The sequence below is a fragment of the Prorops nasuta genome, unplaced genomic scaffold (genome assembly GCF_024137725.1).
Source record: "Prorops nasuta isolate Cenicafe-Biocafe unplaced genomic scaffold, Cenicafe_Pnas_1.2 PNAS00001, whole genome shotgun sequence".
In the NCBI taxonomy this organism is placed as follows: domain Eukaryota; kingdom Metazoa; phylum Arthropoda; class Insecta; order Hymenoptera; family Bethylidae; genus Prorops; species Prorops nasuta.
The window spans coordinates 15,215,815-15,227,144 of record NW_027116798.1 but is presented as its reverse complement, the minus strand read 5'-3'; the positions used below and the strand labels follow the sequence as shown (position 1 = coordinate 15,227,144).

General features: G+C 34.1%; 1 pseudogene; it reads left to right on the top strand.

The window, feature by feature from the left end:
* Positions 1-405: 405 nt before the first annotated feature.
* On the top strand, positions 406-4,393 carry LOC136773033 (uncharacterized; annotated as a pseudogene).
* The last annotated feature ends 6,937 nt before the right edge of the window (positions 4,394-11,330 follow it).

Here is an 11,330-nt window from a genome sequence, read left to right as displayed (position 1 = left end):
CAAGAAATCCGGCAAAAATCAAATAAACAACAAGTGAAAGTTTTAAACTCAAGTAATCCCCGAAATATCAAAAACAAATTAATAATAATAACTTAAAAAAAAACTATTTCTTCGGAGGTGGATTCGTCCCCAAAGCCAATTTAGGCCCCACGTTGGGCGCCATTTGCGACGACAATTTTTCGAGGGCGGACTTTTCCGCCTTTTACTCGCGAGGGGAACACGAGTCCGAGCGTGAGGTGCACAAGGCACACGGAATTTTAACAAAGAGACGGACGCCAATTTTTTTAATTTTAACAATAGTTTATGAATTAACAATTACACAGGTGAAAACCTCTTACTTGGGCGCCAGGCATCCCATCTCGTTCCGCGGCTTGACCGGCTGAGACCGTCTCAGGTCGTGCTAGAATGGGCTTACCGAATCCGTACAAATTTCTAATAAGCGTATTTACCAGGTCCTAATCCGACGTTTTTAGGAACCTAAGTCACGATTACTTAAACAAAAATGCATTTAGGAACAACTAACAAAAACCAAGGGAATCCACCCTGCTTTTGGCGTTTTTGTTAGGTTAACCCATGATCCGGAAATAATAGGAAAAAACAAGAAAACTCGAAAGAGGGCACTGGTCCTGGATAACCTGAAAACCCGAAAAATGTTGACCGAAGAATATGACAACGCTAACGAAATAATAGGAGTCGATTCCTTAGGTGGCTGCCGCCTTCAACATGGCCGCCCGCCTAAGAATCGGCATCCGAGCAACAACCAAAAAAGGCTCAATAACGACGAAACCGATCGCCGGCTCTTTCAAGACAGGAGGACGGTTCCCCTCAGCCACTTATACCCGCTGCTACCCCGAGAACCCCACGGTAACGAAGAGAAAAGCGTGTACTTCCCCGATGTGGGGTTTCCACGTTACCTGCTCACTATCTACGAATTCAGACAGTCCCTCCGTCCTCCACCAGCATTCCAGGGTCCCTCGCCTTCGTCCGATGCAGTCACATGCACTCGCGGAAAAGCCCGAGGGAAAACACTACCTGGGGGGGGGGGGGGGGGGGAGAATAAAACCATAAACCGGCCGGCGACAGGTAGCTAGTACCTACACGTAAATTCGCGAAACGCAGGAGGTCCGTCCTCGATGCTGTCATCCAAGGAAGAGAGTGAGTTCTCGCGGCGACAATTAGCACGTGCCGGGATCGATCAGCGCTCCTCGCGGATTATGGCGTAATCGATCCTAGATTCCGGCACGTGCTGCCGCGGGCGACTCACTAACGGAATTCGGCCAATGGGACGCGCGACGGTAACCCAATTACCGACCGCGCCCACCTAGCTTTACCACAAGCAACAAATATTCTGTGACGGGGAAATATCCCGTCACAAACAATAAAGTTTTAATTTCCATCTATAGCAAAAGTTATTATAGTAATTTTTGTATATGACCCGAAAAAAAATACTGAAACTCGATTTCGCGTTGCCTCTTGTTTTAAAACGCTTGACACATGCTCGCTAATAAGATCGTTGCTACAAACATCTAGTATAGAAATTGAAAAATAATCTTTGCACCGTTTATTGAAAAGGTAAGTAATAGACCATTGTGTTCCTATTAAAATTTGCTACCAGGTCGTATACAAATCATTTCCAAGAATATAATATACATGCGCATATTCCTTGTCCATAAAAGGGATGTAAATTTGTAACCTTTAACCAATAAATGGACATGGGTTTTTTGCTTCATGATCTTCATGAATACGACTTGTAAATACATATTATTCAACTGAATTTAATAAAAAGTTTTTGTTATTAATGTACATAAATAAATCATTTATTTTTTAGATGTCAAAATCCATAAAAAAGAGAGCATATTAGTTGTATCAACACTCCGAGAGTGACTTAGACAAAGCTTTTGCGAGGTGCAGAAATGGAGAGTCCTTCAGAAAAGTGTCTGCAGTATTAAATATCCCTAAGTCTACACTATATGCCAAAATTAAAGAGCAGATACCATTGCACGCAAAAAGAGGCTCGAAAACAGTTCTACTTGAAGAAGAGGAAAAACGACTAGAGACATGGATCCTGGGGAAAGCTTGATTGAGCTTTCCGATGCATTTGGATGAACTCAAGATGAGTGTGAAAAACGTTCTCGACGAAGCTAAAAGAGAATCCGTGTTTAAGGACAATAAACCAGGAGATAAGTGGTTGCAGTTATTTTTGAAAAGACATCCAGAAAAAAAAAACAGACCGAGCTGATCTCAAAAAGTCGAGCTCCTGTGACCGAGGAAAAGTTGAGAGAGTGGTTCAATGAAGTGAGAAATTATTTAGAAGAAAATCATTTGATTAGTGTTTTAGAGAGACCTGAAAGCATTTTCAATGGTGATGAGACAGGTGTCCAACTTTGTCCTACAAGTGGACGTGTCTTGGGACAAAGAAAGGAGAAAAATTTGTATGAAATTGCAACTGGAAAGGAAAAGGAAACAGTGACAGTGTTATGCTCGTTCTACGCTGCAGGAGCATCTCTACCACCAATGATAATGCTACCATACAAACGAATATCGGGTTATTTAACCCATTTGCATCATAAGCGCACATATGCGCGCATTTTGCCTGGCCACTATCACCAGAGCGCGCATATGTGCGCTTATGATGCAAATGAGTTAACGCAGTCAGTTCCACCAGATTGGTCGATTGGACGCTCTGAATCAGGATGGATGGTATCAAGTACATTTTATGAATACATGGCTAACGTTTTCTATCCTTGGTGTGTAAAACAGAATGTCAAGTTTCCGGTCATTTATTTTCTGGATAGACATAAATCTCTATTATCGCTGGAATTAAGCGACTTTTGTGTGAAACATCAAATCATAGTGATTTCGCTTTTTCCAAATGCAACGCATATTATTCAACCACGTGATATTGCAATTTTCAGAGCGCTTAAATTGAAATGGAAAGAAGTAGTCCACCTTTATAAACAAGAAACTCAAGTATCGCTGACGAAAGCAAATTTTGCTCCTTTATTCAAAAAAGCTTTTGATCAAGTCAATAATGAAACTATCAAAAATGGCTTTCGTAAGTGTGGACTATATCCATTTGATGCAAATGCTGTAGATTATGAACGGTGTATATCCACTCGTAGACAGCAAATGAAAAATAATACTGCTAATGAAGAGTCAAGTGTACCATTAGAATACGGAGATTTCGTTTCGACAAAAAAATTTTTCAACTGCTTTGTTGATAAAGAAAAAATAAATAAATTTATTGGAATACGACAAAATGATCAAGATTGTGATGACGAAGTTTATTTATTATGGAAAACTTGTATGAATAAACTAGAATCAGATGAGTTAGAAGAAAATGGAACTGAAAAAGTTATCTTATCTGAAAATCTCTCTCAACATGTTATGAAAAGTGTTGTCAGCACAAGTAATATTGACAAAACGAGTCTACTTATCCTAAGTGCCGAAGATAGTGTGGAGGCAGTAACTGCAGATGAAGACCAAAATCATATCGACATATTAAATATTCCTATAATTGATTTAAGTAATATAAGAAATTTAGAAGAATTACGTGGAATCACTAACTCTAGTCAAACAAATAGTGATATTCAAGCAAATAATATTAATATAACCGACATTGGTACTATTGAAGAAGCTTTGAATAATGTAAATGAAGAATGCTCCGTTTCTTCCTTGAATGAAATTCAAATAATGCAGGAGGTTGAAAATAATCGTGTGAATGCCCCTAGTCCAAATGTCCCTAGTCCTTTAACTGAACATGCGAATAAATCTATTTCTTTAGAAATAAAAAATAATGACAGTAAGTTGGAGTGTTTAAAAATACATTTAATACTTAATTAATAATGATATATTTTTTTAGATGACTGCGAGTTGAAAATTGTACAAAACAATGAAAACAACCTGACAGAGCAAACCTTTTCTCAGGAGCATACTTTATCTGATGTCTGGGATAAACACCTTCATTGGCCATCGACTGGAGTTGCTGGAAAAAAAACTAAAAAAGAAACTAACAAATTACCATGTGTACTTACCTGTTCAAAATGGAGAGAGCACCAGATGAAAAAGAAAGAAGAAAAGGAAAAAAAAGAAATCGAAGCTCAAAAGAGATTTTTACAGCGTAAAATTAAAAAAGAAGAAACTGAGAAAAGAAGGCAAAAATTAAAAAAAGAAAGAGAAGCTAAAAAAGCAGAGAGAGAGACAAGATTAAAAAAGAAAAAATGAAGATAAAAAAAGAAAAAGCTGAACAAAAAGGTGCAAAAATGGTAATTAATTTAAAAAGAAAATTAAGTCCAGAGATTAAAATCACAGCGAAAAGATCTGGATGCAACCAATTAATACTAATATTCAAGAAAACAATATTATTCCGATTAATTTGACGTTAAAAAAATAAAAATGTATGTTCTATTAAATAATATCGCTCTCTCTCTCACATTTACCTTGTCCATCTATTGGCTATGAGCTGTCTATTTACTGGCAAATTCGTCCATTTACTGGGTTTTTCGCAATATCGCTCATTTTTCTTAATTTAATGTAGTTTAAAATTATTTTTAATATTTAGGAACTATATTATTTAAATCTTAAATATTTTTTGAACTTATTTTGAAAGTTGTTGCTATAAAAATAACATTTTAATTTCAGTACGCGACAGTTATTTGTAAGAATTGTCTTAATTGTCCATCTATTGGGCTTGTTACCCCTGCAGGAAATTTTTTTAAATCATACAGTCTTGTAGCCTATTAAATTGTGCATTGACCAGTATGCATTTCGTTAGGGAGCGCGACTCCTTTAAGACATTTTTTTAAGATTGAAGGCAGAGATACAGATGAAAAATTATGTTTTTAGACTTTTGGCTAAGTTTTTCAGTTAGCAGGAATTTTTTTATAATTATTTCAATCATACTGTCTTTCAGCTTAGGAAATTCAGAAGAGAATGCTAGCAGTTTCGTGAGGGATCGCGTAATCCTTAACGTTGTATTTTGACAATAAACATATAACTCTTAAAATCGCAAAATCACGTTTTCAACCTGTCGGCTAAGTTTGAAAATGTGTTTGTGTGATTGACAAAGTCCTATCTTCATTGTTGAAGGAGGACGTGATCCCTCGCGAAAGTAGCACCGTTGTCTTCAGAATTTCATGAGCTAAAAGATGGTATGTTTGAAAAATATTAAAAAAATTTCCTGCTAACTGAAAAACTTAGCCAAAACTCCAGAAACATGATTTTTTATCTGTATCTCTTCTTTCAATGTAAGAAAAGTATAATAAAGAGGACGAGTAATCCCTCAAGAAAGTAACATCATAGTCTTCAGAATTTTATAGGCTTGAAGTCGGCATGGTTGAAAACAATTAAAAAAATTTCCTGCTACTTGAAAACTTCAGCAGAAACATGAGATTCGTCGATTATTCTGGTGGTATCTTACAGATGTCCCGTTTAATCGTTAAAAAACCACTTTAAGGGGGTTGCTCTCCCTAAAAATTTTGATACTGTCTTTTAGAGAATTTAATTAGCTAGATGATTGTGAAAATCAAAAAAATTTCCTGCTAACTGGAAAATTTAGCCAAACCTCCAGAAACGTAATTTTTCATCTGTATCTCTGCCTTCAATCTTAAAAAAATGTCTTAAGGGAGTCGCGCTCCCTAACGAAATATATACTGGCCTATGCAGAATTTAATGGGCTACAAGATTCTATGATTTAAAAATATTAAAAAAATGTCTTGCTAATTAAAAATTGTAACCGAAGGTTAAAAAACATCTGTTTTCTCCTGTATCTCTGCTTTCTATGTTAAAAAGGGAATAATAAAGAGGACGCGCTCCCTCACGAAAGTAGCATCATTCTCTTTAGAATTTTATAAGCCAAAAAACTGTATGGATGAAAAAAATTAAAAAAATGTCCTGCTATTTGATAATAGTCGTTAATGACTCGCTGATAACATCTTTTCATGACCGTAGAAAGAAGGAACTAGGTCGTTTTTTTTAACGAAAATCAAATGAATGTTTTCTTTTTCAATTAATTTAAGCTTTAGCGCCATTTCAATCTCGAAATATTACGTTTTTCGGCAAAATTAAGTATGAGAAGCGTTTTTGCAATTGCGTCCGTAACTTTCTGCTGAAGCTTTCCAGTAGCAGGAAATTTTTTTAATTCTTTTAAACCATACAGTCTTCTAGCCTGTTAAATTCTGCATAGACCAGTGCGAATTTTATTAGGGATCCCGACTCCCTTATTACAGTTTTTTTTTAAATTGAAAGAATAGAAAGAGATGAAAAATCATGTTTTTGGACTTTTGCGTAAAGTTTTCAGCCGGCAGGAATTTTTTTAAATTTTTTGCATGTATACAGTCTTATTTCTTATGAATTTCTGAAGAGAATGGTAGCAGTTTCGTGAGGGATCGCGTCTTCTTTATTATATTTTTTTAACATAGAAAGCAAAGATACTGAAGAAAACAGATGTTTTTCAAACTTGGGCTAAAATTTACAACTAGCAGGAAATTTTTTTAATTTTCTTGAACAGTACAGTCTTTCATCTAATTAAATTCTCTAAAAACAGTTACAAAATTTTTAGGGAGCGCAACCACCTTAAAGTGGTTTTTGAACGATTAAACAGGACATCTGTAAGATACCACAAGAATAATCGACGAATCTCATGTTTCTGCTGAAATTTTCAAGTAGCAGGCAATTTTTTTAATTTTTTTAAATCATACAGTCATATCGACAATAATTTAATGATCCCTATGATAACAAATTCATTTACGTCTTCGATTAATATTGCTGGTCTTTAAATTAAAGATTTCTTGGAAGAAGAAGTCTAATCAGGCTTTCATGATTTTTTTTCCACTTTCACATAGCACTCAAGTCTTTATATTTGTTATACAATATAATGTTCTATCATTGTATTACAAATATAAATTATAGTTTTTTCAGTTATCTCGAATATATTCTCCATAAATTTTTCATTCTTATTTTATTAAAAGTAGGAAGGATTTTAAAGAATTTATATTGATTGCATGCATCTGTTAAAACATTAGGCAATTTTATAAAAATAATAAATTTATACTTAACACTATGAAGAGAAAGATAACATATTTGATAGAATAAAACGTTGTTTTATTTATACATTTTTCTAAATCTAAATTAACTAGGATTATTATATTGTTCTTTTATCGAGGCACAATATAGGAGCGTGGTTTTGAAATCCAATGGTGGCTTTTTTATTGCTGACTGCTTGATTTTTTTCCCCCGATTGGCCCTTGCAAATGCGAATATGCGTTTCAAATCTTTATCCTATTTTCGCGCACGGTAGGCTTTTCTCCATAAAAAATAAGTTTGTGGCTATGCTTTTTCGTAAGTTGTCTATATCATTATCGTTGAATGAAATATGTTTACCGGAGCTTATGATAAACATCCACCAACATAGATGGATTCTACAATTTACACTCATTATCCCATTTCTTCGTATTTGTGTGGGAACATCAATAGGAGTGTAATATCGCCATTCATTCCAATTTAATTCAATTTGTTTATATTTTAAACTTACTATAAATATTTGAAAATTTGGAATTAAAGTTGGGGGTGGTGTTGAGTGTAACGACTCTATAAACAGGAAAATTTTGTGTTTGTTGTCAAGTACAAGTAGCGACCAATATTTTTTTTTCATCAAAAACTGGTGCTAGCCATAATGGCATTTGATCTAATTTTACAGTAGCAGTCCAGTTTTGGTAACCCTTTGATATATCACCTGCTATTATCTTAATTACAAAAAATGTGTCGAATATTATCATTTTTTCACAGTCATATGCATTTTGACAAAAAAACACCAAAAGCATTAATGAGGTGGTCATCAACGTATGCATTTTGTCTTAATGACTCGAAACTCAATTGATCAATTACGATGCCAGCTATATTTTTATGTAATTGAGGAAAATTTTCGGGATAAGTGTTCTCAAATGACAGAAGGTTTTCCGCTACCAAACTTGAAGCATTTTTTGAAAACGATGCAGCAATAAAATTCTCTGTTACCGACTCAGATTCAACTACTTCTTCTCTTATTTCCTTCAATTTTGGCATTTTATCATTAGTCGCTTCTCTGTTACATTCTTCTGTTTTACAATTTTTAAAATTCGTTTTACTTTCTTTTAGGTAAGCATTTTTATATTTCCTCTTTCTGCACCACTTTTCTTCTGCTATTGGTGATACATTGGATTTTCTGCTACCTAGTAATTTATATTTCTTTTCTAAAAGTTTTGCTTTAATAACATTTCTTATTTTCTGTGTACAACGGTGTAACAAAATTTTTTAAGGAGTACATCATGTTTCACAGTTTTGAAGAAGTTCTCCACCGGTGCGTTAGATTCTCTTCTTAAATTGAGCGTTTGCAGAATTAATGCGGACCATAGTGGATAATATGGAAACAAGTGATTTAAACCATAATCTATCAATTTAATATTGTAATAAAGATTATGGACAGCAGTATTTGACTCGTCACTGTTTTTATCGACGAAAATTTTAAATTTATCTCTGAAAAATGAAAAAAAATGGAGAAGCATTTCTAGGGGATTTCTCAGTTTTTGCGTCGTCTTCAAGGTGGTGTTGCTCGTCGATGTCCTCCTGCACCGATCCTTTTTCTCCTACATCGTCTACATCTTCCTCATCACTTAAATATGAAGTGCAAGCATTATTTTTTTTCGAAATAATTGATGCTTCTGTCTAAATTTCTTGTCTCCCTTTCCATGCCAAAGATACAAATAAAATTTTCAAAACATTCAACGGTTTCTTCCATGTTCACACATTGAATGAACTTTGCCATTGCCAAAGATGCAAGTTTAAGGTGCGAATATATACTGCATATTAGTGATGCTTTCCGAATAAAATTATTTATGTAATGTGATGAACAGATATGTAATATTGTCAAATGTGAAGAAAATTCGGTGCTTTCGCCAGTGACATAATGGAAACACTCTCTTATGTATTCCCAAATACGCATCTGATTGAATGCCTGACATGAAGACTGTATTAATGCCAGACTGAAGTCAGTTTCCATTTTGGAAATAATTGGCGATCGTTTTGATAATTGCTTTAATTTTAGGTCCAACAACAATAAAATTGACGCTATTGTATTAGCATCATGGTTTGAGTTGATAAATTCGGCAATAGGGAATGGATTTGTTTTGGGCTCCTGAAGAATTAAGGTATAATAATAAATTCGTTTTTGGCAATCTGGAGGAGCAGCAATTATTGAACCTGTGGAATCAAAGTAAAGAAAAGCACATTCTTTTGGCAACGAAATAAAATACTCCAATTGTTTTTGAGTAAAAAGCACCGTGTAAACCGAAGTAACATCATGATGTTGAATATAACCGTTGAACAATGTTACTAAACTCAGATTCATCAGTCGACGATATTAATTTGTATCGCTCTAAACTGGGTGTACTATTTTTTAAGTTTTTCATAATTTCCTTTCTGTCTTCCCCTTCCAAAAATCGTCTGCACATTTCATTCCTGTTGTGAGATATTTCCTTCTTCTTGGAAACATGACATACTGTATTTTTATAAGGAGGTATGATAGGTGTTGTTATTTCAAAAGTATATTCCGTGCAATTTTTGAACTTGCAAGTTGCTTTTGCATAAAAAAATACTCTTTTACGACCACCAGCAGTATTGCACTTATTGCAAATGAATTTTAAAACACATGGATATCTTGTTTTGAAATACTTAGAAAATTCACAAGTCCAACCGGATTTTAACGATCTCTTATTGTTCCAGTATTTTACCCAAAATGTTGGAGGGATGATAATATAATCAGTAGTTTCACTTTCAGGAGTACTTTCATTTCTATCTGCGTTTTCTTCAATTACGCGTTTTTCGACTTCAAAGATCGAATCATCTATACTTCCGTCTCCGTCTGAACATATTGCAATAGTACTATTTAAAGAATCTGTACCTTCTTCCTCTTCAATTACAATGTCTTGAAAAGTATCAATTTTGCAAGTATCTACCCCAGCTTCATAAAGGATGGAAACATAATTTTCTTCCAAAAGCTTCGAAATACGTAAGTCATGCCTTCAGAAAGCATAATAGCAGGCAGTAGTGTACTTTCTAACTGTTTTGGAGCTGTAACCTTTTAAAACACTTTCACATATTTTGTAAAATACATTATCCGTTTTTTTGTATGAAGCTCTATACAATGATTTCATCCACACTTTCACCATTAACAAAAATGTTAGATATAGCTGCTGCTATCATCTCTGGAGTAAAATGCATTTTCCTTAATCACACGCGCTATCAATTATATTTCATTAATGTATAAAAATTGTAATATAAAAGATTTTTATATTTTAAACGTCTTAACTATACACTGGTACTAACCCTCGTAACCGTTTGGATTAACAGAGAAACAGTTGCAAAACGATGACAGCTATGATGCTCATTTGTTATATTATTACTTCTTTTATTACTATATATAGCAGCGAAATCAGAATTTGTTTTTTAATAAATGAGCATCATAGCTGTCTTCGTTTTACAACTGTTTCTCTGTTAATCCAAACGGTTACGAGGTTCAGTACCAGTGCATAGTTAAGACGTTCAAAATATAAAAATATTTTATATTATAATTTTTATAAATTAATGAAATATAATTGATAGCGCGTGTGATTAAAGAAAATGCATTTTACTCCAGAGATAATAGCAGCAGCTATATCCAACATTTTTGTTAATGGTGAAAGTGTGGATGAAATCATGAAATCATTGTATAGAGCTTCATACAAAAAAACGGATAATGTATTTTACAAAATATGTGAAAGTGTCTTAAAAGGTTAAAGCTCCAAAACAGTTAGAAAGTACACTACTGCCTGCTATTATGCTTTCTGAAGTCATGCCTTACGTATTTCGAAGCTTTTGAAAGAATATTATGTTTCCATCCTTTATGAAGCTGGGGTAGATAATTGCAAAATTGATACTTTTCACGACATTGTAATTGAAGAGGAAGAAGGTACAGATTCTTTAAATAGTACTATTGCAATATGTTCAGACGGAGACGGAAGTATAGATGATTCGATCTTTGAAGTCGAAAAACGCGTAATTGAAGAAAACGCAGATAGAAATGAAAGTACTCCTGAAAGTGAAACTACTGATTATATTATCATCCCTCTAACATTTTGGATAAAATACTGGAACAATAAGAGACCATTAAAATCCGGTTGGACCTATGAATTTTTTAAGTATTTCAAAACAAAATATCCATGTGTTTTAAAATTCATTTGCAATAAGTGCAATACTGCTGGTGGTCGTAAAAGAGTATTTTTTTTATGCAAAAGCAACTTGCAAGTTCGAAAATTGCA